The 8,185-nt window shown below is 49.3% G+C and overlaps 1 non-coding gene across 1 annotated transcript; it reads right to left on the reverse strand.

Moving 5' to 3' along the window:
- Positions 1 to 6,775: 6,775 nt before the first annotated feature.
- Positions 6,776 to 6,882, reverse strand: LOC133761256 (U6 spliceosomal RNA). Its single transcript, XR_009866056.1, has one exon. It is a non-coding gene; the product is annotated as a U6 spliceosomal RNA (small nuclear RNA).
- Positions 6,883 to 8,185: the final 1,303 nt, after the last annotated feature.

Consider the following 8,185-nt stretch of genomic DNA (forward strand, 5'->3'; position numbering starts at 1 on the left):
AACCCTCTTGGTAAAGGGGGATGTCTTCAGCACACACAATTTGCTGTTGTCAGTGGTGCACCTGTAGGGTGTGGGGATGGCTCCCGCTAGAGTATGAAGGGAAACGTTTCACTTTACCATTCTAAACTATCTGATTTTTCCCCCTAATAAGTGAGTATTATATTCATAATAAAAGAAAAAAAATTGAAAGAAGGCCCTTTGAACTTAGAAAATAATGGGAGGTTTTTATAACACAAAAATGAAGTGGGTCAGGATCTTCCGGAGAGTAAGGAGAAGGCAGATGATGATTAAGGAGCTAATGATTGCCAAAGGTCGTTCATGTCTGGATGCTAATTGCCGAGGCCGAGTCACGGAGAACCTTAGCACTGGAGAGAGTGCACCTTGAAGGCAGGAGACCAAAAGGAAAGTCCTCGTGGTATTTTGGAGAACTTGTCAAGCCAACGCCCAAACGCTTTGATAGTCTCTCAGCTGTATTCAGAGCCTGACGCTCCGGCACAGTTGCTCCGGCCGTACAGGTAGCATAAGGCAGCCTGCGAGGCAGCTCAGGTAGGGAGAGAAGCTTTTTTTTCTTTTTTTCTTTATGCGCCCCAACCACTTGGCTGCAGCAAAGCATCCTATTCCCAGGGTGCCTGGGGTCGTCAGTGACAGCTGTAGCCCTTTCTGTATGGAAATAGTCTGCCTGTGATGTGCTGGCAGATTGCGTTGGCCTGGCTAATCCGGCCGCACACTGGAGAAATGAGAAAAGGCCCGCGCTACCCATATGTGTTACAGATTCCAAAAGGAGACCAGCCGACCAACAGGTTTTCTTTGCCTCTGCTTGTTCCGATAATGTCAACAAGGCCATTAATGTGGGATTCGGGTTTTTTAGGGATTCGTTTTGGTTTCTCGCTGTAAGGCTCAAAGGGGTCTTTGCAGAGGGAGTGACGGCGGTGCCTCTGCTGTCGCCGAGCAGGCTTTGCAGAAGACCTGACGGAAGACTTGCTGCAGAACTTCCCTGAAGTCACTCAGTCGGCGTCGGATGGAGGTGAAGTGTATCTGTGTTTCCCTAATCGCCCGATGTCTCCGATTCTTGCTAGTTTGTTCTAGTTAAGTTGCCTTCAGCATCTAAAATCCATTCTTGCAGTTTCCCTGACAATAACAACAACTAATATTTATTTGGGCTGTCTTTTCGTAAATTAATACACCTTATGCGTCTGCTGTTACCCCCATTTGACAGATGAGGGAGCGGAAGACCGAGTCAGTTAAGGACACTGCCCAAACAGGAGAGCCAGGCTTCGAAGATCCGGCTCCCCCTCAGGCAGGCATGTTTACTCATCCGCGAACCACTGTGCCTCATAGGAAGGTGGCAGCCTACCCTGTAGGAGGCATCAGGACAGAGCATCCAAGGCAGGGAATCCCTCCACCCCCAACAGTCGGGGCGACCTTTTTTCTCTCCTGGACTCCAGCCCCTTTTTCAGGGCATTCTCTGTTCAGCTTCCTTAGCCTGAAGGAACTCTGCCCAGCACCTTCAGCTTCCCGGTCAGCCATGCCTCGAGGCACCAGCTCTTCTCCTGCCCACTCCAGTCCACCTGATCTCTTCCTGTGCTGACAATGTTTGCCTTTGTTGGCAGCACTATGCTCTTGGTACAGATTGTAAAATATCTTGCAGTCCTTCTTGATCTTCAAGTGGAGCAGGTACTGCTGTGGCTGCTGGTGTTGAATCCAGAGCAGCAGGTGGACATGGGACCCAAGGGCGAGCAAAAGATGCTGAGTCCAGAGAGACCAAGGAGGAAGAAAGGAAGAGGAGGAATTGGCGGATCCCCCAACAACCGTGGGAGAGCAATGCAGGTCCCTGGAGAGATGTGGGAATGGCCAGGGGCAGCTAGAGCTCTGTGGTGGGCGTGAGTCCGCCTCTGCCCCACCACAGGCAGCAGGGGCCTGCTCAAGCAGCTCTTTGACTTCTTTCATGCAAGGGACCACTGTGTGGCCCTCAGAACTCTTTAACAGCTTGAAATCAACGTACAGCCTCATTCACTCCAGCCTCCATCACTTGGGCATCAGGATATGTCCTTATGGTTCTGAACATGCCATTGCTTCCTAATTTGTAGAGCTATAGATTCATGTGAACCACATGGATCTTGGCTTAGGCAAGTAGCATCTGTGTAATTAGCAGTGAGTCCATCTTAATAAAGCCCTGAGAGCTGTGAAAAAAAATATTTTAGGGCTGGCGCCACGGCTCACTAGGCTAATCCTCCGCCTTGCGGCGCCGGCACACCGGGTTCTAGTCCCGGTCGGGGCACCGGATTCTGTCCCAGTTGCCCCTCTTCCAGGCCAGCTCTCTGCTGTGGCCAGGGAGTGCAGTGGAGGATGGCCCAAGTCCTTGGGCCCTGCACCCCATGGGAGACCAGGAGAAGCACCTGGCTCCTGCCATCAGATCAGTGTGGTGCGCCGGCCGCAGCGCGCTACCGCGGCGGCCATTGGAGGGTGAACCAACGGCAAAAAGGAAGACCTTTCTCTCTGTCTCTCTCTCTCACTGTCCACTCTGCCTGTCAAAAAAAAAAATATTTTAGAGGCCAGTGTTATGACACAGTGGGTAAAGCTGCTGCCTGTGACGCCAGCATCCCATAGACACTGGTTCATGCACTGGCTGTTCCACTTCCAATCCAGCTCCCTGCTAATGCACCCGAGAAAGCAGCAGAAGATGGCACACGTGCTTGGGCCCCTGCACCCAAGTGGGAGACCTAGAAGAAGCTCCTGGCTCCTGGATTTGGCCTGGCCCAGCTCCAGCAGTTGCAGCCATTTGGGAAGTGAACCAGCAGATGGAAACTTTCTCTCTCTCTCTCTCTCTCTAACTCTGCCTTTCAAATAAATAAGTAAATTTTTTTAAAAAAAATTTTACAGGGGCCAGTGCTGTGGCTCACTGGGCTAACGCCCTGGGCTGAAGCACCAGCATCCCATTTGGGCGCTGGTTCGAGACCTGGCTGCTCCACTTCTGATCTAGCTCTCTTGGAGAGTGAACCAGCGGATGGAAGACCTCTTTCTCTCTCTCTGTAACTCTGACTTTCAAATAAATAAATGAATCTTTAATTTTTTTTCCAATGTAGTTGTCTGAAATACAGAATTCAACACTTTCTCACCCTCACACCTGTCACCTCAGGCTTTTGAGGTATAACAGACATCTCTTAGGCTTCTCCTCATATATTTTATTTTTGTTGATGATTTATTTATTTATTTATTTGAAAGAGTTACAGAGAGAGAGAGAGAGGGAGAGAGAGAGAATCTTCTGTCTGCTGGTTCACTCCCCAAATGGCAGCAGTGGCCAGAGCTGGGCCGATCCAAAGCCAGGAACCAGGAGCTTCCTCTGGGTGCCCCACATGGGTACAGGGGTCCAAGGACTTAGGTCATCTTCCTCTGCTTTCCCAGGTGCATTAGCAGGGAGCTGAATCAGAAGTGGAGCAGCCAGGATTCAAGCCGATGCCCATGTGGGATGCTGGCATTGCAGACAATGGCTTTTACCTGCTACGCCACAACATCAGCCCCACCTCACATCCTTTAAACCCATCTTTTGCTGCCCAGGTACAACTAGATAAGGATCTTGTTTCAGCAGCATCATGAATCCACTATGCTTTCTAGCCTAAGCTTCTCTGATAAACCTGAACAGGTGTCTTCGGGAATCTGTTTGGCCTGCACAATATGCAAACATAGGCATTTAAGGGAACTAGTCAAGGCAGCTTTATTTTTAAAAGATTTTTATTTATTTATTTGAGAGGTAGAGTTACAGACAGTGAGAGGGAGAGATAGAGAGAAAGATCTTCCATCTGTTGGCTTACTCCCCAAATGGCTGCAATAGCTGGAACTGGGCTGATCAAAAGCCAGGAGCCAGGAGCTTCTTCCAGGTCTCCCATGTGGATACAGGGGCCCAAGGCTTGGGCCATCTTCTACTGCTTTCCCAGGCCATAGCAGAGAGCTGGATCGTAAGAGGAGCAGCCAGGACTAGAACTGGTGTCTGTATGAGATTCTGGTGCCGCAGGCAGAGAATTAACCTACTGTGCCATAAGTACCAGCCCCTCAAGGCAACTCTTGACTAATAAAGACAGAAAGTAGTGAGTAGAGCTATCCTTTTCTGTCCCTTGCCCATGAGACTCTGAGACACATTCCAAGTGGCCTACAAGGATGACCAGCTTACTAATGAGTATTTCTATAGGCTTTCTCCTTTTTGTCATTAGGGGGTGAAGCATAGGAATGAGATGATCATAGGATGAGCATAGGCCACAAGGGCGAGGACTGTGGAGAGTCGTGTGAATGCCCAGTGGCATCTGCCGTGGGAACCAATGGTGCCTGCATCAGTGACCACAGACAGGACGCCTACCTAGCCTTCTGGATGTCGGTGAGCGTCTCTCCATTACCACTCCCGAAGTAGTAGGCACGACCCTGCTGACAAGGGTAGAGACTGCATGTGGAGACGATGGTATCAACTCCCTCTCAGCAAGGTGAATAGAGTTCTTTGCTTAGTAAACAGCAGCACAGGCTGTTGTGCCTGGATAAGGCACCGTCTTCCAGGCCGCTAGCCAGACCCTTGGCAGCAAGTTGATTACATCAGACCCAGTGCCGTGGCTGGACCTGGCCCCACTTTGGAAATGTCTCCCTTTGTCTCCCTGACTTCAGGGTTGCGCCCAGCACCGCTGTCTGAGGACTTGACAGAATGCCTTCTCTACTGACATGGCATGGCATACAACTTTGCCTCACATTAAAGAACCCATCTGATGCCAAGGGGGTGTGACAATGGACACACGACTAACGGATTGGTTGGTCTTAGCAAATGTACTCCACCACCCTAGCAGCCAGCCTAGCAGAAGAGCTGAATGGCCTAGTTTAGATGTTAGTTTGTACATAACATCCTATGGGGTTTAACTGCAAGTGTCCTCCACCATGTTCTTTTTTTTTTTTTTTTTTTTGACAGGCAGAGTGGACAGTGAGAGAGAGACAGAGAAAAAGGTCTTCCTTTGCCGTTGGTTCACCCTCCAATGGCCGCCGCGGTAGCACGCTGCGCTGATCCGATGGCAGGAGCCAGGTGCTTCTCCTGGTCTCCCATGGGGTGCAGAGCCCAAACACTTGGGCCATCCTCCACTGCACTCCCTGGCCACAGCAGAGTGCTGGCCTGGAAGAGGGGCAACCGGGACAGGATCGGTGCCCCGACCGGGACTAGAACCCGGTGTGCCGGCGCCGCAAGGCGGAGGATTAGCCTGTTGAGCCACGGCGCCGGCCTCCACCGTGTTCTATAACAGAGAGCCAACAGTGCTGATTCTGCAGCAGCTATAAAATGTGGCTCCAGGAATCGACAGGCAGGAGTAGGGCTGCTCCCTTCCCCCATCAGGCTCAATGACCCACTTGTGAACTTTCTGTTAAGGCAATTGACCCTGATTACTATTAGGAACTAGTGTTGCCGTTACACAGTGGAGATGGGAGGGCAGAAGGGGTTATGTGTGAACCCTAGTACTCCATGAAGAATCTCTGGGTGATAACTCCAATACCTGAAAATAACTGTAAATGGACAACTTCAGCAACCTCAGCCCAAAGGAGCTGTGGCAACCCTGCTCCTTGTGGATGAAGGTCTGGGTAACTGTTAGATGACTTCCAGCTGACTGGAAAGCTGCCTTGACCAGCTGAGGCTTGGGCAAAAAGATGAGAGATGTACAAGAGGAGCGTGGAAGATGGAGATGCCAAACATCAATTACAGCGTTGGAATCAGTAACAGCAATGCGGGCTGCACCTCCTGACATTAACTTTTCTGTTTCCTGTACTGAAGGCTCCGTGAAGAAAAATAAAGCAGGAGAGTTACAGCAGCAGGGTTTGCTGCCCATTTTAAAAGAGTGATCGGCCAGTGCCACGGCTCACTAGGCTAATCCTCCACCTGTGGCACTGGCACCCCGGGTTCTAGTCCCGGTCGGGGCGCCGGATTCTGTCCCGGTTGCTCCTCTTCCAGTCCAGCTCTCTGCTGTGGCCCGGGAGTGCAGTGGAGGATGGCCCAAGTACTTGGGCCCCTGCACCTGCATGGGAGACCAGGAGAAGCACCTGGCTCCTGGCTTCGGATTGGTGCAGCGCCCCGGCCGCAGCGGCCATTTTGGGGAGTGAACCAACGGAAGGAAGACCTTTCTCTCTCTCTCTCTCTCTCTCTCTGTCTATCTAACTATGCCTGGCACAAAAAAAAAAAAAAAAAAAAAAAAAAAGAGTGATCAAGGAAGCTCTCTCCGATTATGTGAGATTTGAGCAGAAAGCTAAATGAAGTAAAGGAGCGAGCTTTAGGGGTCGATGGGACAACATTCCAGAGACGCAAAGAAGGAAGCCAGAGGGTCTGAGGCAGGAGCATACTTAAGGTGTTTGAGGAGGCTTGTGTAGCCTTGGGAGTGACCAAGGAGAGAGTGACGAGGCTGGGGACCAAGGAGGTCAGAGGCCTAAATCGTAACGGGTTTGGAATGGAGGGAGGACGTCGCATCTCATTCTATGTGAGACAGGGAGCCGGCAGCCGACTTTGAGGAAAATGATAGGCTGCGTTTTACATTGCATCCGGCTCCCCACTGCTCTGAGAGAGGCAAGGCTGGGTGCAGGCGACTGGTGGGGGACTTCTGCCATGGAGTGCTTGCATCTTGTCTGTGGTGAGTTTTCTGAGTGCACAGAGCAACAGCTGGGTGCTGCTGCACATCCAGTCTTGGATTGAGGGCTGGGCATCTGTCCTCCAGGGTTCACCCTAAGTGATTCCTGAGCAAAAAGCCCAACTCTCCCACTTCTCATTTTTTTTTTTAATATGGAACGCTTCACGAATTTGCATGTCGTCCTTGCGCAGGGGCCATGCTAATCTTCTCTGTATCGTTCCAATTTTAGTATATGTGCTGCCGAAGCGAGCACCATTTTCTTTTTTTTTTAAATATATATATAGAATGCTTTTATTTAATAAATATAAATTTCATAGGTACAACTTTTGGATTACAGCGGTTCTTCCCCCATACCTACCCTCCCACCCCCAAACCATCCCATCTCCCACTCCCTCTATCATCCCATTCTCCATTAAGATTCATTTTTAGTTATCTTTATATACAGAATATCAACTCTATACTAAGTAAAGATTACAACTGTGTGCACACAGACACACAAAGTATAAAGTATTGTTTGAAGACAAGTTTTACCATTAATTCTCATGGTACAACACATTAAGGACAGAGATCCTACATGGGGAGTAAGTGCACAGTGACTCCTGTTGTTGATTTAACAAGTGACATTCTTATTTATGAAATCAGTGATCACCCAAGGCTCTTGTCATGAGCTACCAAGATTATGAAAGCCTCTTGAGTCCACAAACTCTGATATTTAGACAAGGCCATAATCAAAGTGGAAGTCCTCTCCTCCTCCTCCCTTCAGAGAAAGGTACCTCCTTCTTTGATGGCCCATTCTTTCCACCAGGATCTCACTCACAGAGATCTTTCATTTAGGTCAGTTTCTGCCACAATGCCTTCATTTTCCATGCCTGAAATGCTCTCATGGGCTTTTTAGCCAGATCTGAATGCCTTAAGAGCTGATTCTGAGGCCAGAGTGCTGTTTAGGGCATTTGTCATTCTATGAGTCTGCTGTGTGTCCCACTTCCCATGTTGGATCGTTCCCTCCTTTTTAACTCTATCAATTATTATTAGCAGACACTGGTCTTATTTGTGTGATCCCTTTGACACTTAATCCTATCTCTATGATCAGTTATGAACTTAAACTGATCACTTTAACTAGTAAGATGGCATTGGTACCTATCACCTTAATGGGATTTGGAGTCCTAAGGCAAGTCAAACATTTTCTGATGCATTACACAGCCCAGAAGGCCCAGGGATGTGTGCACAGAAAACACCTCTGACTTTCGGATTCTAACACCTGATTAGTCTTTGCTAAAATTTTGTAGAAATAATCTCTCCCTATTGAAAAACATGTATGACACACGGTTTCCAGGACCATGCCTTTCATTTATCATAGGTACACTCACCGCATCACAGGATGTGTGCATCTCAGTACACATGTACCTTCTCTTCTAAGTCCCTTAATAACCTCAGCAGGTGGGTTATTCCGTACAAGTTCACAGTGAAGGAACAGACTGGGGGAGGGGACTGAATAAATTGTATGAGAGGGTAAGGGACAGAGCTCCGCATTTGAACAAAGGGCTGACTCCTGAGCC

Source organism: Lepus europaeus, chromosome 5, assembly GCF_033115175.1.
Source record: "Lepus europaeus isolate LE1 chromosome 5, mLepTim1.pri, whole genome shotgun sequence".
NCBI lineage: Eukaryota > Metazoa > Chordata > Mammalia > Lagomorpha > Leporidae > Lepus > Lepus europaeus.